Below are 24,196 nucleotides of genomic sequence, written 5' to 3' on the forward strand. Positions count from 1 at the left end.
TTTGGCATACATTTGTGTAACAACAAATAACACATTTGAACTGGTGGCAGTATCACACAACATGACAATATTCTCTCAGCCACAGGATTTGGGACATGTTATGTAGATTCAAGATTTACAATCTTTTCTAAACCTTGAATATACTTCATGTTTGCATTTCTTGCTCTGCAGTAAAATTCATGCAACAACAGGAGGATCAAATTAAGATATGCATCTGTAACAGAAAACCAAGGAACCTTGTCGGTGACAGACGCTGAGAATGTGAACACTGGTCTAGGTGTGAAATGACTTTAGCTTTAACGTGGGGCCAGTGGCGCAATGGATAACGTGTCTGACTACGGATCAGAAGATTCTAGGTTTGACTCCTGGCTGGCTCGAAGACATATTTAGTTGACCAAAATCAAGCTGGGAAAAATACTCTTCAGTTTGTCTGGCTGTTCTCGCTTAAACACATTTTAGACAGATTTTATATGGGACTTTTCCCCAACATCTCTGAGAAAAAAAGATGGAGCTTTTAATTACAACAGGCATAATTTCAACATTTATAGATTTGTCTGTGATGATTTTTTTATTATCAAATCCCTTCCCAAATGGTCAAGCAGTTACGATTCCTGGTTTTCACCCAGGTGGCCTGTTTTCGACTCCCGGTATGGGAAAGAACATCTTGACATTTGGCATGCACATGTGTAACAACAGATACCACATTTTAACTGGCAGCAGTATCACACAACACAACCATATTCCCTCAGCAACAGGAAATGTGACATGTTATGTAGATTCAAAATTCACAAGGCTTTTTAAATGTTGAATACACTTCATGATTGCATTTCTTGCTCTGCAGTAAAATTCATGCAACAAAAGGAGGATCAAATTAAGATATGCATCTGTAACAGAAAACCAAGGAACCTTGTCGCTGACAGACGCTGAGAATGTGAACACTGGTCTAGGTGTGACCTGACTTTGGCTTTAATATGGGGCCTTGGCCAAATGGATAATGTGTCTGACTACGGATCAGAAGATTCTGGGTCTGACTCCTGGCTGGCTCGAAGACATATTTAGTTGACCAAAATCAAGCTGGGAAAAATACTCTTTACTTTTCAGTGTGTCTGGCTGTTCTCGCTTAAACACATTTTAGACAGATTTTATATGGGACTTTCCCCCAACATCTCTGAGAAAAAAAGATGGAGCTTTTAATTACAACAGGCATAATTTCAACATTTATAGATTTGTCTGTGATGTTTTTCTTAAGTAAGTGTCTTCCCATATGGTCTAGCGGTTAGGATTCCTGGTTTTCACCCGGGTGGCCCGGGTTCACCTCCCGGTATGGGAAAGAACATCTTGTCATTTGGCATACACTTGTGTAACAACAAATAACACATTTGAACTGGTGGCAGTATCACACAACATGACAATATTCCCTCAGCAACAGGATATGTGACATGTTATGTAGATTCAAGATTTACAATCTTTTCTAAACCTTGAATACACTTCATGTTTGCATTTCTTGCTCTGCAGTAAAATTCATGCAACAACAGGAGGATCAAATTAAGATATGCATCTGTAACAGAAAACCAAGGAACCTTGTCGGTGACAGACGCTGAGAATGTGAACACTGGTCTAGGTGTGAAATGACTTTAGCTTTAATATGGGGCCATTGGCGCAATGGATAACGTGTCTGACTACGGATCAGAAGATTCTAGGTTTGACTCCTGCCTGGCTCGAAGACATATTTAGTTGACCAAAATCAAGCTGGGAAAAATACTCTTCAGTTTGGTCTGGCTGTTCTCGCTTAAACACATTTTAGACAGATTTTATATGGGACTTTTCCCCAACATCTCTGAGAAAAAAAGATGGAGCTTTTAATTACAACAGGCATAATTTCAACATTTATAGATTTGTCTGTGATGATTTTTTGATTATCAAATCCCTTCCCATATGGTCAAGCAGTTACGATTCCTGGTTTTCACCCAGCTGGCCTATTTTCGACTCCCGGTATGGGAAAGAACATCTTGACATTTGGCATGCACATGTTTAACAACAGATACCACATTTTAACTGGCAGCAGTATCACACAACACAACCATATTCCCTCAGCAACAGGAAATGTGACATGTTATGTAGATTCAAAATTCACAAGGCTTTTTAAATGTCGAATACACTTCATGATTGCATTTCTTGCTCTGCAGTAAAATTCATGCAACAAAAGGAGGATCAAATTAAGATATGCATCTGTAACAGAAAACCAAGGAACCTTGTCGCTGACAGACGCTGAGAATGTGAACACTGGTCTAGGTGTGACCTGACTTTGGCTTTAATATGGGGCCTTGGCCAAATGGATAATGTGTCTGACTACAGATCAGAAGATTCTAGGTTCGACTCCTGGCTGGCTCGAAGACATATTTAGTTGACAAAAATCAAGCTGGGAAAAATACTCTTTACTTTTCAGTGTGTCTGGCTGTTCTCGCTTAAACACGTTTTAGACAGATTTTATATGGGACGTTTCCCCAAAATCTCTGAGAAAAAAGATGGAGCTTTTAATTACAACAGGCATAATTTCAACATTTATAGATTTGTCTGTGATGTTTTTCTTAACTAAGTGTCTTCCCATATCGTCTAGTGGTTAGGATTCCTGGTTTTCACCCGGGTTCAACTCCCGGTATGGGAAAGAACATCTTGTCATTTGGCATACACTTGTGTAACAACAAATAACACATTTGAACTGGTGGCAGTATCACACAACATGACAATATTCCCTCAGCCACAGGATTTGTGACATGTTATGTAGATTCAAGATTTACAATCCTTTCTAAACCTTGAATACACTTCATGTTTGCATTTCTTGCTCTGCAGTAAAATTCATGCAACAACAGGAGGATCAAATTAAGATATGCATCTGTAACAGAAAACCAAGGGACCATGTCGGTGACAGACGCTGAGAATGTGAACACTGGTCTAGGTGTGAAATGACTTTAGCTTTAATATGGGGCCAGTGGCGCAATGGATAATGTGTCTGACTACGGATCAGAAGATTCTAGGTTCGACTCCTGGCTGGCTCGAAGACATATTTAGTTGACCAAAATCAAGCGGCGAAAATTACTCTTCAGTTTGTCTGGCTGTTCTCACTTAAACACATTTTAGACAGATTTTATATGGGACTTTTCCCCAACATCTCTGAGAAAAAAAGATGGAGCTTTTAATTACAACAGGCATAATTTCAACATTTATAGATTTGTCTGTGATGATTTTTTTATTATCAAATTCCTTCCCATATGGTCAAGCAGTTACGATTCCTGGTTTTCACCCAGGTGGCCTATTTTCGACTCCCGGTATGGGAAAGAACATCTTGACATTTGGCATGCACATGTGTAACGACAGATACCACATTTTAACTGGCAGCAGTATCACACAACACAACCATATTCCCTCAGCAACAGGAAATGTGACATGTTATGTAGATTCAAAATTCACAAGGCTTTTTAAATGTTGAATACACTTCATGATTGCATTTCTTGCTCTGCAGTAAAATTCATGCAACAAAAGGAGGATCAAATTAAGATATGCATCTGTAACAGAAAACCAAGGAACCTTGTCGCTGACAGACGCTGAGAATGTGAACACTGGTCTAGGTGTGACCTGACTTTGGCTTTAATATGGGGCCTTGGCCCAATGGATAATGTGTCTGACTACAGATCAGAAGATTCTAGGTTTGACTCCTGGCTGGCTTGAAGACATATTTAGTTGACCAAAATCAAGCTGGGATAAATACTCTTTACTTTTCAGTGTGTCTGGCTGTTCTCGCTTAAACACATTTTAGACAGATTTTATATGGGACTTTTCCCCAACATCTCTGAGAAAAAAAGATGGAGCTTTTAATTACAACAGGCATAATTTCAACATTTATAGATTTGTCTGTGATGTTTTTCTTAAGTAAGTGTCTTCCCATATGGTCTAGCGGTTAGTATTCCTGGTTTTCACCCGGGTAGCCCAGGTTCACCTCCCGGTATGGGAAAGAACATCTTGTCATTTGGCATACATTTGTGTAACAACAAATAACACATTTGAACTGGTGGCAGTATCACACAACATGACAATATTCTCTCAGCCACAGGATTTGGGACATGTTATGTAGATTCAAGATTTACAATCTTTTCTAAACCTTGAATATACTTCATGTTTGCATTTCTTGCTCTGCAGTAAAATTCATGCAACAACAGGAGGATCAAATTAAGATATGCATCTGTAACAGAAAACCAAGGAACCTTGTCGGTGACAGACGCTGAGAATGTGAACACTGGTCTAGGTGTGAAATGACTTTAGCTTTAACGTGGGGCCAGTGGCGCAATGGATAACGTGTCTGACTACGGATCAGAAGATTCTAGCTTTGACTCCTGGCTGGCTCGAAGACATATTTAGTTGACCAAAATCAAGCTGGGAAAAATACTCTTCAGTTTGTCTGGCTGTTCTCGCTTAAACACATTTTAGACAGATTTTATATGGGACTTTTCCCCAACATCTCTGAGAAAAAAAGATGGAGCTTTTAATTACAACAGGCATAATTTCAACATTTATAGATTTGTCTGTGATTATTTTTTTATTATCAAATCCCTTCCCAAATGGTCAAGCAGTTACGATTCCTGGTTTTCACCCAGGTGGCCTGTTTTCGACTCCCGGTATGGGAAAGAACATCTTGACATTTGGCATGCACATGTGTAACAACAGATACCACATTTTAACTGGCAGCAGTATCACACAACACAACCATATTCCCTCAGCAACAGGAAATGTGACATGTTATGTAGATTCAAAAATCACAAGGCTTTTTAAATGTTGAATACACTTCATGATTGCATTTCTTGCTCTGCAGTAAAATTCATGCAACAAAAGGAGGATCAAATTAAGATATGCATCTGTAACAGAAAACCAAGGAACCTTGTCGCTGACAGACGCTGAGAATGTGAACACTGGTCTAGGTGTGACCTGACTTTGGCTTTAATATGGGGCCTTGGCCAAATGGATAATGTGTCTGACTACGGATCAGAAGATTCTGGGTCTGACTCCTGGCTGGCTCGAAGACATATTTAGTTGACCAAAATCAAGCTGGGAAAAATACTCTTTACTTTTCAGTGTGTCTGGCTGTTCTCGCTTAAACACATTTTAGACAGATTTTATATGGGACTTTCCCCCAACATCTCTGAGAAAAAAAGATGGAGCTTTTAATTACAACAGGCATAATTTCAACATTTATAGATTTGTCTGTGATGTTTTTCTTAAGTAAGTTTCTTCCCATATGTTCTAGCGGTTAGGATTCCTGGTTTTCACCCAGGTGGCCCGGGTTCAACTCCCGGTATGGGAAAGAACATCTTGTCATTTGGCATACACTTGTGTAACAACAAATAACACATTTGAACTGGTGGCAGTATCACACAACATGACAATATTCCCTCAGCAACAGGATATGTGACATGTTATGTAGATTTAAGATTTACAATCTCTTCTAAACCTTGAATACACTTCATGTTTGCATTTCTTGCTCTGCAGTAAAATTCATGCAACAACAGGAGGATCAAATTAAGATATGCATCTGTAACAGAAAACCAAGGAACCTTGTCGGTGACAGACGCTGAGAATGTGAACACTGGTCTAGGTGTGACCTGAGTTTGGCTTTAATATGGGGCCTTGGCCAAATGGATAATGTGTCTGACTACGGATCAGAAGATTCTAGGTTTGACTCCTGCCTGGCTCGAAGACATATTTAGTTGACCAAAATCAAGCTGGGAAAAATACTCTTCAGTTTGGTCTGGCTGTTCTCGCTTAAACACATTTTAGACAGATTTTATATGGGACTTTTCCCCAACATCTCTGAGAAAAAAAGATGGAGCTTTTAATTACAACAGGCATAATTTCAACATTTATAGATTTGTCTGTGATGATTTTTTGATTATCAAATCCCTTCCCATATGGTCAAGCAGTTACGATTCCTGGTTTTCACCCAGCTGGCCTATTTTCGACTCCCGGTATGGGAAAGAACATCTTGACATTTGGCATGCACATGTTTAACAACAGATACCACATTTTAACTGGCAGCAGTATCACACAACACAACCATATTCCCTCAGCAACAGGAAATGTGACATGTTATGTAGATTCAAAATTCACAAGGCTTTTTAAATGTCGAATACACTTCATGATTGCATTTCTTGCTCTGCAGTAAAATTCATGCAACAAAAGGAGGATCAAATTAAGATATGCATCTGTAACAGAAAACCAAGGAACCTTGTCGCTGACAGACGCTGAGAATGTGAACACTGGTCTAGGTGTGACCTGACTTTGGCTTTAATATGGGGCCTTGGCCAAATGGATAATGTGTCTGACTACGGATCAGAAGATTCTAGGTTCGACTCCTGGCTGGCTCGAAGACATATTTATTTGACCAAAATCAAGCTGGGAAAAATACTCTTCAGTTTGTCTGGCTGTTCTCGCTTAAACACATTTTAGACAGATTTTGTATGGGACTTTTCCCCAACATCTCTGAGAAAAAAAGATGGAGCTTTTAATTATAACAGGCATAATTTCAACATTTATAGATTTGTCTGTGATGATTTTTTTATTATCAAATCCCTTCCCATATGGTCAAGCAGTTACGATTCCTGGCTTTCACCCAGGTGGCCTATTTTCGACTCCCGGTATGGGAAAGAACATCTTGACATTTGGCATGCACATGTGTAACAACAGATACCACATTTTAACTGGCAGCAGTATCACACAACACAACCATATTCCCTCAGCAACAGGAAATGTGACATGTTATGTAGATTCAAAATTCACAAGGCTTTTTAAATGTTGAATACACTTCATGATTGCATTTCTTGCTCTGCGGTGAAATTCATGCAACAAAAGGAGGATCAAATTAAGATATGCATCTGTAACAGAAAACCAAGGAACCTTGTCGCTGACAGACGCTGAGAATGTGAACACTGGTCTAGGTGTGACCTGACTTTGGCTTTAATATGGGGCCTTGGCCAAATGGATAATGTGTCTGACTACGGATCAGAAGATTCTAGGTTTGACTCCTGCCTGGCTCGAAGACATATTTAGTTGACCAAAATCAAGCTGGGAAAAATACTCTTCAGTTTGTCTGGCTGTTCTCGCTTAAACACATTTTAGACAGATTTTATATGGGACTTTTCCCCAACATCTCTGAGAAAAAAAGATGGAGCTTTTAATTACAACAGGCATAATTTCAACATTTATAGATTTGTCTGTGAAGATTTTTTCATTATCAAATCCCTTCCCATATGGTCAAGCAGTTACGATTCCTGGTTTTCACCCAGCTGGCCTATTTTCGACTCCCGGTATGGGAAAGAACATCTTGACATTTGGCATGCACATGTTTAACAACAGATACCACATTTTAACTGGCAGCAGTATCACACAACACAACCATATTCCCTCAGCAACAGGAAATGTGACATGTTATGTAGATTCAAAATTCACAAGGCTTTTTAAATGTTGAATACACTTCATGATTGCATTTCTTGCTCTGCAGTAAAATTCATGCAACAAAAGGAGGATCAAATTAAGATATGCATCTGTAACAGAAAACCAAGGAACCTTGTCGCTGACAGACGCTGAGAATGTGAACACTGGTCTAGGTGTGAAATGACTTTAGCTTTAATATGGGGCCAGTGGCGCAATGGATAACGTGTCTGACTACGGATCAGAAGATTCTAGGTTCGACTCCTGGCTGGCTCGAAGACATATTTATTTGACTAAAATCAAGCTGGGAAAAATACTCTTCAGTTAGTCTGGCTGTTCTCGCTTAAACACATTTTAGACAGATTTTGTATGGGACTTTTCCCCAACATCTCTGAGAAAAAAAGATGGAGCTTTTAATTATAACAGGCATAATTTCAACATTTATAGATTTGTCTGTGATGATTTTTTTATTATCAAATCCCTTCCCATATGGTCAAGCAGTTACGATTCCTGGCTTTCACCCAGGTGGCCTATTTTCGACTCCCGGTATGGGAAAGAACATCTTGACATTTGGCATGCACATGTGTAACAACAGATACCACATTTTAACTGGCAGCAGTATCACACAACACAACCATATTCCCTCAGCAACAGGAAATGTGACATGTTATGTAGATTCAAAATTCACAAGGCTTTTTAAATGTTGAATACACTTCATGATTGCATTTCTTGCTCTGAGGTGAAATTCATGCAACAAAAGGAGGATCAAATTAAGATATGCATCTGTAACAGAAAACCAAGGAACCTTGTCGCTGACAGACGCTGAGAATGTGAACACTGGTCTAGGTGTGACCTGACTTTGGCTTTAATATGGGGCCTTGGCCAAATGGATAATGTGTCTGACTACGGATCAGAAGATTCTAGGTTTGACTCCTGCCTGGCTCGAAGACATATTTAGTTGACCAAAATCAAGCTGGGAAAAATACTCTTCAGTTTGTCTGGCTGTTCTCGCTTAAACACATTTTAGACAGATTTTATATGGGACTTTTCCCCAACATCTCTGAGAAAAAAAGATGGAGCTTTTAATTACAACAGGCATAATTTCAACATTTATAGATTTGTCTGTGAAGATTTTTTCATTATCAAATCCCTTCCCATATGGTCAAGCAGTTACGATTCCTGGTTTTCACCCAGCTGGCCTATTTTCGACTCCCGGTATGGGAAAGAACATCTTGACATTTGGCATGCACATGTTTAACAACAGATACCACATTTTAACTGGCAGCAGTATCACACAACACAACCATATTCCCTCAGCAACAGGAAATGTGACATGTTATGTAGATTCAAAATTCACAAGGCTTTTTAAATGTTGAATACACTTCATGATTGCATTTCTTGCTCTGCAGTAAAATTCATGCAACAAAAGGAGGATCAAATTAAGATATGCATCTGTAACAGAAAACCAAGGAACCTTGTCGGTGACAGACGCTGAGAATGTGAACACTGGTCTAGGTGTGAAATGACTTTAGCTTTAATATGGGGCCAGTGGCGCAATGGATAACGTGTCTGACTACGGATCAGAAGATTCTAGGTTCGACTCCTGGCTGGCTCGAAGACATATTTATTTGACTAAAATCAAGCTGGGAAAAATACTCTTCAGTTTGTCTGGCTGTTCTCGCTTAAACACATTTTAGACAGATTTTGTATGGGACTTTTCCCCAACATCTCTGAGAAAAAAAGATGGAGCTTTTAATTATAACAGGCATAATTTCAACATTTATAGATTTGTCTGTGATGATTTTTTTATTATCAAATCCCTTCCCATATGGTCAAGCAGTTACGATTCCTGGCTTTCACCCAGGTGGCCTATTTTCGACTCCCGGTATGGGAAAGAACATCTTGACATTTGGCATGCACATGTGTAACAACAGATACCACATTTTAACTGGCAGCAGTATCACACAACACAACCATATTCCCTCAGCAACAGGAAATGTGACATGTTATGTAGATTCAAAATTCACAAGGCTTTTTAAATGTTGAATACACTTCATGATTGCATTTCTTGCTCTGAGGTGAAATTCATGCAACAAAAGGAGGATCAAATTAAGATATGCATCTGTAACAGAAAACCAAGGAACCTTGTCGCTGACAGACGCTGAGAATGTGAACACTGGTCTAGGTGTGACCTGACTTTGGCTTTAATATGGGGCCTTGGCCAAATGGATAATGTGTCTGACTACGGATCAGAAGATTCTAGGTTTGACTCCTGCCTGGCTCGAAGACATATTTAGTTGACCAAAATCAAGCTGGGAAAAATACTCTTCAGTTTGTCTGGCTGTTCTCGCTTAAACACATTTTAGACAGATTTTATATGGGACTTTTCCCCAACATCTCTGAGAAAAAAAGATGGAGCTTTTAATTACAACAGGCATAATTTCAACATTTATAGATTTGTCTGTGATGATTTTTTGATTATCAAATCCCTTCCCATATGGTCAAGCAGTTACGATTCCTGGTTTTCACCCAGCTGGCCTATTTTCGACTCCCGGTATGGGAAAGAACATCTTGACATTTGGCATGCACATGTTTAACAACAGATACCACATTTTAACTGGCAGCAGTATCACACAACACAACCATATTCCCTCAGCAACAGGAAATGTGACATGTTATGTAGATTCAAAATTCACAAGGCTTTTTAAATGTTGAATACACTTCATGATTGCATTTCTTGCTCTGCAGTAAAATTCATGCAACAAAAGGAGGATCAAATTAAGATATGCATCTGTAACAGAAAACCAAGGAACCTTGTCGCTGACAGACGCTGAGAATGTGAACACTGGTCTAGGTGTGACCTGACTTTGGCTTTAATATGGGGCCTTGGCCAAATGGATAATGTGTCTGACTACGGATCAGAAGATTCTAGGTTTGACTCCTGGCTGGCTCGAAGAGATATTTAGTTGACCAAAATCAAGCTGGGAAAAATACTCTTCAGTTTGTCTGGCTGTTCTCGCAAAGACACATTTTAGACAGATTTTATATGGGACTTTTCCCCAACATCTCTGAGAAAAAAAGATGGAGCTTTTAATTACAACAGGCATAATTTCAACATTTATAGATTTGTCTGTGATGATTTTTTGATTATCAAATCCCTTCCCATATGGTCAAGCAGTTACGATTCCTGGTTTTCACCCAGCTGGCCTATTTTCGACTCCCGGTATGGGAAAGAACATCTTGACATTTGGCATGCACATGTTTAACAACAGATACCACATTTTAACTGGCAGCAGTATCACACAACAGAACCATATTCCCTCAGCAACAGGAAATGTGACATGTTATGTAGATTCAAAATTCACAAGGCTTTTTAAATGTTGAATACACTTCATGATTGCATTTCTTGCTCTGCAGTAAAATTCATGCAACAAAAGGAGGATCAAATTAAGATATGCATCTGTAACAGAAAACCAAGGAACCTTGTCGCTGACAGACGCTGAGAATGTGAACACTGGTCTAGGTGTGACCTGAGTTTGGCTTTAATCTGGGGCTTTGGCCAAATGGATAATGTGTCTGACTACGGATCAGAAGATTCTAGGTTTGACTCCTGGCTGGCTCGAAGACATATTTAGTTGACCATAATCAAGCTGGGAAAAATACTCTTTACTTTTCAGTGTGTCTGGCTGTTCTCGCTTAAACACATTTTAGACAGATTTTATATGGGACTTTTCCCCAACATCTCTGAGAAAAAAAGATGGAGCTTTTAATTACAACAGGCATAATTTCAACATTTATAGATTTGTCTGTGATGTGTTTCTTCAGTAAGTATCTTCCCATATGGTCTAGTGGTTAGGATTCCTGGTTTTCACCAAGGTGGCCCGGGTTCAACTCCCGGTATGCGAAAGAACATCTTGTCATTTGGCATACACTTGTGTAACAACAAATAACACATTTGAACTGGTGGCAGTATCACACAACATGACAATATTCCCTCAGCAACAGGATATGTGACATGTTATGTAGATTCAAGATTTACAATCTTTTCTAAACCTTGAATACACTTCATGTTTGCATTTCTTGCTCTGCAGTAAAATTCATGCAACAACAGGAGGATCAAATTAAGATATGCATCTGTAACAGAAAACCAAGGAACCTTGTCGGTGACAGACGGTGAGAATGTGAACACTGGTCTAGGTGTGAAATGACTTTAGCTTTAATATGGGGCCAGTGGCACAATGGATAATGTGTCTGACTACGGATCAGAAGATTCTAGGTTTGACTCCTGGCTGGCTCGAAGACATATTTAGTTGACCAAAATCAAGCTGGGAAAAATACTCTTCAGTTTGTCTGGCTGTTCTCGCAAAGACACATTTTAGACAGATTTTATATGGGACTTTTCCCCAACATCTCTGAGAAAAAAAGATAGAGCTTTTAATTACAACAGGCATAATTTCAACATTTATAGATTTGTCTGTGATGATTTTTTTATTATCAAATCCCTTCCCAAATGGTCAAGCAGTGACGATTCCTGGTTTTAACCCAGGTGGCCTGTTTTCGACTCCCGGTATGGGAAAGAACATCTTGACATTTGGCATGCACATGTGTAACAACAGATACCACATTTTAACTGGCAGCAGTATCACACAACACAACCATATTCCCTCAGCAACAGGAAATGTGACATGTTATGTAGATTCAAAAATCACAAGGCTTTTTAAATGTTGAATACACTTCATGATTGCATTTCTTGCTCTGCAGTAAAATTCATGCAACAAAAGGAGGATCAAATTAAGATATGCATCTGTAACAGAAAACCAAGGAACCTTGTCGCTGACAGACGCTGAGAATGTGAACACTGGTCTAGGTGTGACCTGACTTTGGCTTTAATATGTGGCTTTGGCCCAACGGATAATGTGTCTGACTACGGATCAGAAGATTCTAGGTTTGACTCCTGGCTGGCTCGAAGACATATTTAGTTGACCAAAATCAAGCTGGGAAAAATACTCTTTACTTTTCAGTGTGTCTGCCTGTTCTCGCTTAAACACATTTTAGACAGATTTTATATGGGACTTTCCCCCAACATCTCTGTGAAAAAAGATGGAGCTTTTAATTACAACAGGCATAATTTCAACATTTATAGATTTGTCTGTGATGTTTTTCTTAAGTAAGTGTCTTCCCATATGGTCTAGCGGTTAGGATTCCTGGTTTTCACCCGGGCCGGTTCAACTCCCGGTATGGGAAAGAACATCTTGTCATTTGGCATACACTTGTGTAACAACAAATAACACATTTGAACTGGTGGCACTATCACACAACATGACAATATTCCCTCAGCAACAGGATATGTGACATGTTATGTAGATTCAAGATTTACAATCTTTTCTAAACCTTGAATACACTTCATGTTTGCATTTCTTGCTCTGCAGTAAAATTCATGCAACAACAGGAGGATCAAATTAAGGTATGCATCTGTAACAGAAAACCAAGGAACCTTGTCGGTGACAGACGCTGAGAATGTGAACACTGGTCTAGGTGTGAAATGACTTTAGCTTTAATATGGGGCCAGTGGCGCAATGGATAACGTGTCTGACTACGGATCAGAAGATTCTAGGTTCGACTCCTGGCTGGCTCGAAGACATTTTTATTAGACCAAAATCAAGCTGGGAAAAATACTCTTCAGTTTGTCTGGCTGTTCTCGCTTAAACACATTTTAGACAGATTTTATATGGGACTTTTCCCCAACATCTCTGAGAAAAAAAGATGGAGCTTTTAATTACAACAGGCATAATTTCAACATTTATAGATTTGTCTGTGATGATTTTTTTATTATCAAATCCCTTCCCAAATGGTCAAGCAGTTACGATTCCTGGTTTTCACCCAGGTGGCCTGTTTTCGACTCCCGGTATGGGAAAGAACATCTTGACATTTGGCATGCACATGTGTAACAACAGATACCACATTTTAACTGGCAGCAGTATCACACAACACAACCATATTCCCTCAGCAACAGGAAATGTGACATGTTATGTAGATTCAAAATTCACAAGGCTTTTTAAATGTTGAATACACTTCATGATTGCATTTCTTGCTCTGCAGTAAAATTCATGCAACAAAAGGAGGATCAAATTAAGATATGCATCTGTAACAGAAAACCAAGGAACCTTGTCGCTGACAGACGCTGAGAATGTGAACACTGGTCTAGGTGTGACCTGACTTTGGCTTTAATATGGGGCCTTGGCCAAATGGATAATGTGTCTGACTACGGATCAGAAGATTCTGGTCTGACTCCTGGCTGGCTCGAAGACATATTTAGTTGACCAAAATCAAGCTGGGAAAAATACTCTTTACTTTTCAGTGTGTCTGGCTGTTCTCGCTTAAACACATTTTAGACAGATTTTATATGGGACTTTTCCCCAACATCTCTGAGAAAAAAAGATGGAGCTTTTAATTACAACAGGCATAATTTCAACATTTATAGATTTGTCTGTGATGTTTTTCTTAAGTAAGTGTCTTCCCATATGGTCTAGCGGTTAGGATTCCTGGTTTTCACCCAGGTGGCCCGGGTTCAACTCCCGGTATGGGAAAGAACATCTTGTCATTTGGCATACACTTGTGTAACAACAAATAACACATTTGAACTGGTGGCAGTATCACACAACATGACAATATTCCCTCAGCAACAGGATATGTGACATGTTATGTAGATTCAAGATTTACAATCTTTTCTAAACCTTGAATACACTTCATGTTTGCATTTCTTGCTCTGCAGTAAAATTCATGCAACAACAGGAGGATCAAATTAAGATATGCATCTGTAACAGAAAACCAAGGAACCTTGTCGGTGACAGACGCTGAGAATGTGAACACTGGTCTAGGTGTGAAATGACTTTAGCTTTAATATGGGGCCAGTGGCGCAATGGATAACGTGTCTGACTACGGATCAGAAGATTCTAGGTTCGACTCCTGGCTGGCTCGAAGACATTTTTATTAGACCAAAATCAAGCTGGGAAAAATACTCTTCAGTTTGTCTGGCTGTTCTCGCTTAAACACATTTTAGACAGATTTTATATGGGACTTTTCCCCAACATCTCTGAGAAAAAAAGATGGAGCTTTTAATTACAACAGGCATAATTTCAACATTTATAGATTTGTCTGTGATGATTTTTTTATTATCAAATCCCTTCCCAAATGGTCAAGCAGTTACGATTCCTGGTTTTCACCCAGGTGGCCTGTTTTCGACTCCCGGTATGGGAAAGAACATCTTGACATTTGGCATGCACATGTGTAACAACAGATACCACATTTTAACTGGCAGCAGTATCACACAACACAACCATATTCCCTCAGCAACAGGAAATGTGACATGTTATGTAGATTCAAAATTCACAAGGCTTTTTAAATGTTGAATACACTTCATGATTGCATTTCTTGCTCTGCAGTAAAATTCATGCAACAAAAGGAGGATCAAATTAAGATATGCATCTGTAACAGAAAACCAAGGAACCTTGTCGCTGACAGACGCTGAGAATGTGAACACTGGTCTAGGTGTGACCTGACTTTGGCTTTAATATGGGGCCTTGGCCAAATGGATAATGTGTCTGACTACGGATCAGAAGATTCTGGTTCTGACTCCTGGCTGGCTCGAAGACATATTTAGTTGACCAAAATCAAGCTGGGAAAAATACTCTTTACTTTTCAGTGTGTCTGGCTGTTCTCGCTTAAACACATTTTAGACAGATTTTATATGGGACTTTTCCCCAACATCTCTGAGAAAAAAAGATGGAGCTTTTAATTACAACAGGCATAATTTCAACATTTATAGATTTGTCTGTGATGTTTTTCTTAAGTAAGTGTCTTCCCATATGGTCTAGCGGTTAGGATTCCTGGTTTTCACCCAGGTGGCCCGGGTTCAACTCACGGTATGGGAAAGAACATCTTGTCATTTGGCATACACTTGTGTAACAACAAATAACACATTTCAACTGGTGGCAGTATCACACAACATGACAATATTCCCTCAGCAACAGGATATGTCACATGTTATGTAGATTCAAGATTTACAATCTTTTCTAAACCTTGAATACACTTCATGTTTGCATTTCTTGCTCTGCAGTAAAATTCATGCAACAACAGGAGGATCAAATTAAGATATGCATCTGTAACAGAAAACCAAGGAACCTTGTCGGTGACAGACGCTGAGAATGTGAACACTGGTCTAGGTGTGAAATGACTTTAGCTTTAATATGGGGCCAGTGGCGCAATGGATAACGTGTCTGACTACGGATCAGAAGATTCTAGGTTCGACTCCTGGCTGGCTCGAAGACATATTTATTAGACCAAAATCAAGCTGGGAAAAATACTCTTCAGTTTGTCTGGCTGTTCTCGCTTAAACACATTTTAGACAGATTTTATATGGGACTTTTCCCCAACATCTCTGAGAAAAAAAGATGGAGCTTTTAATTACAACAGGCATAATTTCAACATTTATAGATTTGTCTGTGATGATTTTTTTATTATCAAATCCCTTCCCAAATGGTCAAGCAGTTACGATTCCTGGTTTTCACCCAGGTGGCCTGTTTTCGACTCCCGGTATGGGAAAGAACATCTTGACATTTGGCATGCACATGTGTAACAACAGATACCACATTTTAACTGGCAGCAGTATCACAAAACACAACCATATTCCCTCAGCAACAGGAAATGTGACATGTTATGTAGATTCAAAATTCACAAGGCTTTTTAAATGTTGAATACACTTCATGATTGCATTTCTTGCTCTGCAGTAAAATTCATGCAACAAAAGGAGGATCAAATTAAGATATGCATCTGTAACAGAAAACCAAGGAACCTTGTCGCTGACAGACGCTGAGAATGTGAACACTGGTCTAGGTGTGACCTGACTTTGGCTTTAATATGGGGCTTTGGCCCAATGGATAATGTGTCTGACTACGGATCAGAAGATTCTAGGTTTGACTCCTGGCTGGCTCGAAGACATATTTAGTTGACCAAAATCAAGCTGGGAAAAATACTCTTTACTTTTCAGTGTGTCTGGCTGTTCTCGCTTAAACACATTTTAGACAGATTTTATATGGGACTTTTCCCCAACATCTCTGAGAAAAAAAGATGGAGCTTTTAATTACAACAGGCATAATTTCAACATTTATAGATTTGTCTGTGATGTTTTTCTTAAGTAAGTGTCTTCCCATATGGTCTAGCGGTTAGGATTCCTGGTTTTCACCCAGGTGGCCCGGGTTCAACTCCCGGTATGGGAAAGAACATCTTGTCATTTGGCATACACTTGTGTAACAACAAATAACACATTTGAACTGGTGGCAGTATCACACAACATGACAATATTCCCTCAGCAACAGGATATGTCACATGTTATGTAGATTCAAGATTTACAATCTTTTCTAAACCTTGAATACACTTCATGTTTGCATTTCTTGCTCTGCAGTAAAATTCATGCAACAACAGGAGGATCAAATTAAGATATGCATCTGTAACAGAAAACCAAGGAACCTTGTCGGTGACAGACGCTGAGAATGTGAACACTGGTCTAGGTGTGAAATGACTTTAGCTTTAATATGGGGCCAGTGGCGCAATGGATAACGTGTCTGACTACGGATCAGAAGATTCTAGGTTCGACTCCTGGCTGGCTCGAAGACATATTTATTAGACCAAAATCAAGCTGGGAAAAATACTCTTCAGTTTGTCTGGCTGTTCTCGCTTAAACACATTTTAGACAGATTTTATATGGGACTTTTCCCCAACATCTCTGAGAAAAAAAGATGGAGCTTTTAATTACAACAGGCATAATTTCAACATTTATAGATTTGTCTGTGATGATTTTTTTATTATCAAATCCCTTCCCAAATGGTCAAGCAGTTACGATTCCTGGTTTTCACCCAGGTGGCCTGTTTTCGACTCCCGGTATGGGAAAGAACATCTTGACATTTGGCATGCACATGTGTAACAACAGATACCACATTTTAACTGGCAGCAGTATCACACAACACAACCATATTCCCTCAGCAACAGGAAATGTGACATGTTATGTAGATTCAAAATTCACAAGGCTTTTTAAATGTTGAATACACTTCATGATTGCATTTCTTGCTCTGCAGTAAAATTCATGCAACAAAAGGAGGATCAAATTAAGATATGCATCTGTAACAGAAAACCAAGGAACCTTGTCGCTGACAGACGCTGAGAATGTGAACACTGGTCTAGGTGTGACCTGACTTTGGCTTTAATATGGGGCCTTGGCCAAATGGATAATGTGTCTGACTACGGATCAGAAGATTCTGGTTCTGACTCCTGGCTGGCTCGAAGACATATTTAGTTGACCAAAATCAAGCTGGGAAAAATACTCTTTACTTTTCAGTGTGTCTGGCTGTTCTCGCTTAAACACATTTTAGACAGATTTTATATGGGACTTTTCCCCAACATCTCTGAGAAAAAAAGATGGAGCTTTTAATTACAACAGGCATAATTTCAACATTTATAGATTTGTCTGTGATGTTTTTCTTAAGTAAGTGTCTTCCCATATGGTCTAGCGGTTAGGATTCCTGGTTTTCACCCAGGTGGCCCGGGTTCAACTCCCGGTATGGGAAAGAACATCTTGTCATTTGGCATACACTTGTGTAACAACAAATAACACATTTGAACTGGTGGCAGTATCACACAACATGACAATATTCCCTCAGCAACAGGATATGTGACATGTTATGTAGATTCAAGATTTACAATCTTTTCTAAACCTTGAATACACTTCATGTTTGCATTTCTTGCTCTGCAGTAAAATTCATGCAACAACAGGAGGATCAAATTAAGATATGCATCTGTAACAGAAAACCAAGGAACCTTGTCGGTGACAGACGCTGAGAATGTGAACACTGGTCTAGGTGTGAAATGACTTTAGCTTTAATATGGGGCCAGTGGCGCAATGGATAACGTGTCTGACTACGGATCAGAAGATTCTAGGTTCGACTCCTGGCTGGCTCGAAGACATATTTATTAGACCAAAATCAAGCTGGGAAAAATACTCTTCAGTTTGTCTGGCTGTTCTCGCTTAAACACATTTTAGACAGATTTTATATGGGACTTTTCCCCAACATCTCTGAGAAAAAAAGATGGAGCTTTTAATTACAACAGGCATAATTTCAACATTTATAGATTTGTCTGTGATGATTTTTTTATTATCAAATCCCTTCCCAAATGGTCAAGCAGTTACGATTCCTGGTTTTCACCCAGGTGGCCTGTTTTCGACTCCCGGTATGGGAAAGAACATCTTGACATTTGGCATGCACATGTGTAACAACAGATACCACATTTTAACTGGCAGCAGTATCACACAACACAACCATATTCCCTCAGCAACAGGAAATGTGACATGTTATGTAGATTCAAAATTCACAAGGCTTTTTAAATGTTGAATACACTTCATGATTGCATTTCTTGCTCTGCAGTAAAATTCATGCAACAAAAGGAGGATCAAATTAAGATATGCATCTGTAACAGAAAACCAAGGAACCTTGTCGCTGACAGACGCTGAGAATGTGAACACTGGTCTAGGTGTGACCTGACTTTGGCTTTAATATGGGGCTTTGGCCAAATGGATAATGTGTCTGACTACGGATCAGAAGATTCTAGGTTTGACTCCTGGCTGGCTCGAAGACATATTTAGTTGACCAAAATCAAGCTGGGAAAAATACTCTTTACTTTTCAGTGTGTCTGGCTGTTCTCGCTTAAACACATTTTAGACAGATTTTATATGGGACTTTCCCCCAACATCTCTGAGAAAAAAAGATGGAGCTTTTAATTACAACAGGCATAATTTCAACATTTATAGATTTGTCTGTGATGTTTTTCTTAAGTAAGTGTCTTCCCATATGGTCTAGCGGTTAGGATTCCTGGTTTTCACCCAGGTGGCCCGGGTTCAACTCCCGGTATGGGAAAGAACATCTTGTCATTTGGCATACACTTGTGTAACAACAAATAACACATTTGAACTGGTGGCAGTATCACACAACATGACAATATTCCCTCAGCAACAGGATATGTCACATGTTATGTAGATTCAAGATTTACAATCTTTTCTAAACCTTGAATACACTTCATGTTTGCATTTCTTGCTCTGCAGTAAAATTCATGCAACAACAGGAGGATCAAATTAAGATATGCATCTGTAACAGAAAACCAAGGAACCTTGTCGGTGACAGACGCTGAGAATGTGAACACTGGTCTAGGTGTGAAATGACTTTAGCTTTAATATGGGGCCAGTGGCGCAATGGATAACGTGTCTGACTACGGATCAGAAGATTCTAGGTTCGACTCCTGGCTGGCTCGAAGACATATTTATTAGACCAAAATCAAGCTGGGAAAAATACTCTTCAGTTTGTCTGGCTGTTCTCGCTTAAACACATTTTAGACAGATTTTATATGGGACTTTTCCCCAACATCTCTGAGAAAAAAAGATGGAGCTTTTAATTACAACAGGCATAATTTCAACATTTATAGATTTGTCTGTGATGATTTTTTTATTATCAAATCCCTTCCCAAATGGTCAAGCAGTTACGATTCCTGGTTTTCACCCAGGTGGCCTGTTTTCGACTCCCGGTATGGGAAAGAACATCTTGACATTTGGCATGCACATGTGTAACAACAGATACCACATTTTAACTGGCAGCAGTATCACACAACACAACCATATTCCCTCAGCAACAGGAAATGTGACATGTTATGTAGATTCAAAAATCACAAGGCTTTTTAAATGTTGAATACACTTCATGATTGCATTTCTTGCTCTGCAGTAAAATTCATGCAACAAAAGGAGGATCAAATTAAGATATGCATCTGTAACAGAAAACCAAGGAACCTTGTCGCTGACAGACGCTGAGAATGTGAACACTGGTCTAGGTGTGACCTGACTTTGGCTTTAATATGGGGCCTTGGCCAAATGGATAATGTGTCTGACTACGGATCAGAAGATTCTGGGTCTGACTCCTGGCTGGCTCGAAGACATATTTAGTTGACCAAAATCAAGCTGGGAAAAATACTCTTTACTTTTCAGTGTGTCTGGCTGTTCTCGCTTAAACACATTTTAGACAGATTTTATATGGGACTTTCCCCCAACATCTCTGAGAAAAAAAGATGGAGCTTTTAATTACAACAGGCATAATTTCAACATTTATAGATTTGTCTGTGATGTTTTTCTTAAGTAAGTGTCTTCCCATATGGTCTAGCGGTTAGGATTCCTGGTTTTCACCCAGGTGGCCCGGGTTCAACTCCCGGTATGGGAAAGAACATCTTGTCATTTGGCATACACTTGTGTAACAACAAATAACACATTTGAACTGGTGGCAGTATCACACAACATGACAATATTCCCTCAGCAACAGGATATGTGACATGTTATGTAGATTCAAGATTTACAATCTTTTCTAAACCTTGAATACACTTCATGTTTGCATTTCTTGCTCTGCAGTAAAATTCATGCAACAACAGGAGGATCAAATTAAGATATGCATCTGTAACAGAAAACCAAGGAACCTTGTCGGTGACAGACGCTGAGAATGTGAACACTGGTCTAGGTGTGAAATGACTTTAGCTTTAATATGGGGCCAGTGGCGCAATGGATAACGTGTCTGACTACGGATCAGAAGATTCTAGGTTCGACTCCTGGCTGGCTCGAAGACATATTTATTAGACCAAAATCAAGCTGGGAAAAATACTCTTCAGTTTGTCTGGCTGTTCTCGCTTAAACACATTTTAGACAGATTTTATATGGGACTTTTCCCCAACATCTCTGAGAAAAAAAGATGGAGCTTTTAATTACAACAGGCATAATTTCAACATTTATAGATTTGTCTGTGATGATTTTTTTATTATCAAATCCCTTCCCAAATGGTCAAGCAGTTACGATTCCTGGTTTTCACCCAGGTGGCCTGTTTTCGACTCCCGGTATGGGAAAGAACATCTTGACATTTGGCATGCACATGTGTAACAACAGATACCACATTTTAACTGGCAGCAGTATCACACAACACAACCATATTCCCTCAGCAACAGGAAATGTGACATGTTATGTAGATTCAAAATTCACAAGGCTTTTTAAATGTTGAATACACTTCATGATTGCATTTCTTGCTCTGCAGTAAAATTCATGCAACAAAAGGAGGATCAAATTAAGATATGCATCTGTAACAGAAAACCAAGGAACCTTGTCGCTGACAGACGCTGAGAATGTGAACACTGGTCTAGGTGTGACCTGACTTTGGCTTTAATATGGGGCCTTGGCCAAATGGATAATGTGTCTGACTACGGATCAGAAGATTCTGGGTCTGACTCCTGGCTGGCTCGAAGACATATTTAGTTGACCAAAATCAAGCTGGGAAAAATACTCTTTACTTTTCAGTGTGTCTGGCTGTTCTCGCTTAAACACATTTTAGACAGATTTTATATGGGACTTTCCCCCAACATCTCTGGTGTCTGGCTGTTCTCGCTTAAACACATTTTAGACAGATTTTATATGGGACTTTCCCCCAACATCTCTGAGAAAAAAAGATGGAGCTTTTAATTACAACAGGCATAATTTCAACATTTATAGATTTGTCTGTGATGTTTTTCTTAAGTAAGTGTCTTCCCATATGGTCTAGCGGTTAGGATTCCTGGTTTTCACCCAGGTGGCCCGGGTTCAACTCCCGGTATGGGAAAGAACATCTTGTCATTTGGCATACACTTGTGTAACAACAAATAACACATTTGAACTGGTGGCAGTATCACACAACATGACAATATTCCCTCAGCAACAGGATATGTGACATGTTATGTAGATTCAAGATTTACAATCTTTTCTAAACCTTGAATACACTTCATGTTTGCATTTCTTGCTCTGCAGTAAAATTCATGCAACAACAGGAGGATCAAATTAAGATATGCATCTGTAACAGAAAACCAAGGAACCTTGTCGGTGACAGACGCTGAGAATGTGAACACTGGTCTAGGTGTGAAATGACTTTAGCTTTAATATGGGGCCAGTGGCGCAATGGATAACGTGTCTGACTACGGATCAGAAGATTCTAGGTTCGACTCCTGGCTGGCTCGAAGACATATTTATTAGACCAAAATCAAGCTGGGAAAAATACTCTTCAGTTTGTCTGGCTGTTCTCGCTTAAACACATTTTAGACAGATTTTATATGGGACTTTTCCCCAACATCTCTGAGAAAAAAAGATGGAGCTTTTAATTACAACAGGCATAATTTCAACATTTATAGATTTGTCTGTGATGATTTTTTTATTATCAAATCCCTTCCCAAATGGTCAAGCAGTTACGATTCCTGGTTTTCACCCAGGTGGCCTGTTTTCGACTCCCGGTATGGGAAAGAACATCTTGACATTTGGCATGCACATGTGTAACAACAGATACCACATTTTAACTGGCAGCAGTATCACACAACACAACCATATTCCCTCAGCAACAGGAAATGTGACATGTTATGTAGATTCAAAATTCACAAGGCTTTTTAAATGTTGAATACACTTCATGATTGCATTTCTTGCTCTGCAGTAAAATTCATGCAACAAAAGGAGGATCAAATTAAGATATGCATCTGTAACAGAAAACCAAGGAACCTTGTCGCTGACAGACGCTGAGAATGTGAACACTGGTCTAGGTGTGACCTGACTTTGGCTTTAATATGGGGCCTTGGCCAAATGGATAATGTGTCTGACTACGGATCAGAAGATTCTGGGTCTGACTCCTGGCTGGCTCGAAGACATATTTAGTTGACCAAAATCAAGCTGGGAAAAATACTCTTTACTTTTCAGTGTGTCTGGCTGTTCTCGCTTAAACACATTTTAGACAGATTTTATATGGGACTTTCCCCCAACATCTCTGAGAAAAAAAGATGGAGCTTTTAATTACAACAGGCATAATTTCAACATTTATAGATTTGTCTGTGATGTTTTTCTTAAGTAAGTGTCTTCCCATATGGTCTAGCGGTTAGGATTCCTGGTTTTCACCCAGGTGGCCCGGGTTCAACTCCCGGTATGGGAAAGAACATCTTGTCATTTGGCATACACTTGTGTAACAACAAATAACACATTTGAACTGGTGGCAGTATCACACAACATGACAATATTCCCTCAGCAACAGGATATGTGACATGTTATGTAGATTCAAGATTTACAATCTTTTCTAAACCTTGAATACACTTCATGTTTGCATTTCTTGCTCTGCAGTAAAATTCATGCAACAACAGGAGGATCAAATTAAGATATGCATCTGTAACAGAAAACCAAGGAACCTTGTCGGTGACAGACGCTGAGAATGTGAACACTGGTCTAGGTGTGAAATGACTTTAGCTTTAATATGGGGCCAGTGGCGCAATGGATAACGTGTCTGACTACGGATCAGAAGATTCTAGGTTCGACTCCTGGCTGGCTCGAAGACATATTTATTTGACCAAAATCAAGCTGGGAAAAATACTCTTCAGTTTGTCTGGCTGTTCTCGCTTAAACACATTTTAGACAGATTTTATATGGGACTTTTCCCCAACATCTCTGAGAAAAAAAGATGGAGCTTTTAATTACAACAGGCATAATTTCAACATTTATAGATTTGTCTGTGATGATTTTTTTATTATCAAATCCCTTCCCAAATGGTCAAGCAGTTACGATTCCTGGTTTTCACCCAGGTGGCCTGTTTTCGAC

The 24,196-nt window shown here is 39.3% G+C and overlaps 23 non-coding genes across 23 annotated transcripts; all 23 read left to right on the forward strand.

Moving 5' to 3' along the window:
• Nucleotides 1–304: 304 nt before the first annotated feature.
• Nucleotides 305–377, forward strand: trnar-acg (transfer RNA arginine (anticodon ACG)). Its single transcript has one exon. It is a non-coding gene; the product is annotated as a tRNA-Arg (tRNA).
• An 881-nt stretch (nucleotides 378–1,258) lies between these two features.
• Nucleotides 1,259–1,330, forward strand: trnae-uuc (transfer RNA glutamic acid (anticodon UUC)). The gene has a single exon. It is a non-coding gene; the product is annotated as a tRNA-Glu (tRNA).
• A 1,653-nt stretch (nucleotides 1,331–2,983) lies between these two features.
• On the forward strand, nucleotides 2,984–3,056 carry trnar-acg (transfer RNA arginine (anticodon ACG)). Its single transcript has one exon. It is a non-coding gene; the product is annotated as a tRNA-Arg (tRNA).
• A 2,225-nt stretch (nucleotides 3,057–5,281) lies between these two features.
• On the forward strand, nucleotides 5,282–5,353 carry trnae-uuc (transfer RNA glutamic acid (anticodon UUC)). Its single transcript has one exon. It is a non-coding gene; the product is annotated as a tRNA-Glu (tRNA).
• Nucleotides 5,354–7,679: 2,326 nt separating this feature from the next.
• Nucleotides 7,680–7,752, forward strand: trnar-acg (transfer RNA arginine (anticodon ACG)). Its single transcript has one exon. It is a non-coding gene; the product is annotated as a tRNA-Arg (tRNA).
• A 1,266-nt stretch (nucleotides 7,753–9,018) lies between these two features.
• On the forward strand, nucleotides 9,019–9,091 carry trnar-acg (transfer RNA arginine (anticodon ACG)). Its single transcript has one exon. It is a non-coding gene; the product is annotated as a tRNA-Arg (tRNA).
• Nucleotides 9,092–13,038: 3,947 nt separating this feature from the next.
• Nucleotides 13,039–13,111, forward strand: trnar-acg (transfer RNA arginine (anticodon ACG)). Its single transcript has one exon. It is a non-coding gene; the product is annotated as a tRNA-Arg (tRNA).
• Nucleotides 13,112–13,991: 880 nt separating this feature from the next.
• On the forward strand, nucleotides 13,992–14,063 carry trnae-uuc (transfer RNA glutamic acid (anticodon UUC)). The gene has a single exon. It is a non-coding gene; the product is annotated as a tRNA-Glu (tRNA).
• A 318-nt stretch (nucleotides 14,064–14,381) lies between these two features.
• Nucleotides 14,382–14,454, forward strand: trnar-acg (transfer RNA arginine (anticodon ACG)). The gene has a single exon. It is a non-coding gene; the product is annotated as a tRNA-Arg (tRNA).
• Nucleotides 14,455–15,335: 881 nt separating this feature from the next.
• Nucleotides 15,336–15,407, forward strand: trnae-uuc (transfer RNA glutamic acid (anticodon UUC)). The gene has a single exon. It is a non-coding gene; the product is annotated as a tRNA-Glu (tRNA).
• Nucleotides 15,408–15,725: 318 nt separating this feature from the next.
• trnar-acg (transfer RNA arginine (anticodon ACG)) lies at nucleotides 15,726–15,798 on the forward strand. The gene has a single exon. It is a non-coding gene; the product is annotated as a tRNA-Arg (tRNA).
• Nucleotides 15,799–16,679: 881 nt separating this feature from the next.
• On the forward strand, nucleotides 16,680–16,751 carry trnae-uuc (transfer RNA glutamic acid (anticodon UUC)). The gene has a single exon. It is a non-coding gene; the product is annotated as a tRNA-Glu (tRNA).
• A 318-nt stretch (nucleotides 16,752–17,069) lies between these two features.
• Nucleotides 17,070–17,142, forward strand: trnar-acg (transfer RNA arginine (anticodon ACG)). Its single transcript has one exon. It is a non-coding gene; the product is annotated as a tRNA-Arg (tRNA).
• Nucleotides 17,143–18,023: 881 nt separating this feature from the next.
• On the forward strand, nucleotides 18,024–18,095 carry trnae-uuc (transfer RNA glutamic acid (anticodon UUC)). Its single transcript has one exon. It is a non-coding gene; the product is annotated as a tRNA-Glu (tRNA).
• Nucleotides 18,096–18,413: 318 nt separating this feature from the next.
• trnar-acg (transfer RNA arginine (anticodon ACG)) lies at nucleotides 18,414–18,486 on the forward strand. Its single transcript has one exon. It is a non-coding gene; the product is annotated as a tRNA-Arg (tRNA).
• An 881-nt stretch (nucleotides 18,487–19,367) lies between these two features.
• On the forward strand, nucleotides 19,368–19,439 carry trnae-uuc (transfer RNA glutamic acid (anticodon UUC)). Its single transcript has one exon. It is a non-coding gene; the product is annotated as a tRNA-Glu (tRNA).
• Nucleotides 19,440–19,757: 318 nt separating this feature from the next.
• Nucleotides 19,758–19,830, forward strand: trnar-acg (transfer RNA arginine (anticodon ACG)). Its single transcript has one exon. It is a non-coding gene; the product is annotated as a tRNA-Arg (tRNA).
• An 881-nt stretch (nucleotides 19,831–20,711) lies between these two features.
• On the forward strand, nucleotides 20,712–20,783 carry trnae-uuc (transfer RNA glutamic acid (anticodon UUC)). The gene has a single exon. It is a non-coding gene; the product is annotated as a tRNA-Glu (tRNA).
• A 318-nt stretch (nucleotides 20,784–21,101) lies between these two features.
• trnar-acg (transfer RNA arginine (anticodon ACG)) lies at nucleotides 21,102–21,174 on the forward strand. The gene has a single exon. It is a non-coding gene; the product is annotated as a tRNA-Arg (tRNA).
• A 950-nt stretch (nucleotides 21,175–22,124) lies between these two features.
• On the forward strand, nucleotides 22,125–22,196 carry trnae-uuc (transfer RNA glutamic acid (anticodon UUC)). The gene has a single exon. It is a non-coding gene; the product is annotated as a tRNA-Glu (tRNA).
• Nucleotides 22,197–22,514: 318 nt separating this feature from the next.
• trnar-acg (transfer RNA arginine (anticodon ACG)) lies at nucleotides 22,515–22,587 on the forward strand. Its single transcript has one exon. It is a non-coding gene; the product is annotated as a tRNA-Arg (tRNA).
• Nucleotides 22,588–23,468: 881 nt separating this feature from the next.
• Nucleotides 23,469–23,540, forward strand: trnae-uuc (transfer RNA glutamic acid (anticodon UUC)). Its single transcript has one exon. It is a non-coding gene; the product is annotated as a tRNA-Glu (tRNA).
• Nucleotides 23,541–23,858: 318 nt separating this feature from the next.
• Nucleotides 23,859–23,931, forward strand: trnar-acg (transfer RNA arginine (anticodon ACG)). The gene has a single exon. It is a non-coding gene; the product is annotated as a tRNA-Arg (tRNA).
• Nucleotides 23,932–24,196: the final 265 nt, after the last annotated feature.

The sequence above is a fragment of the Salmo salar genome, chromosome 12, assembly GCF_965601325.2.
Source record: "Salmo salar chromosome 12, fSalSal1, whole genome shotgun sequence".
In the NCBI taxonomy this organism is placed as follows: Eukaryota; Metazoa; Chordata; class Actinopteri; order Salmoniformes; family Salmonidae; genus Salmo; species Salmo salar.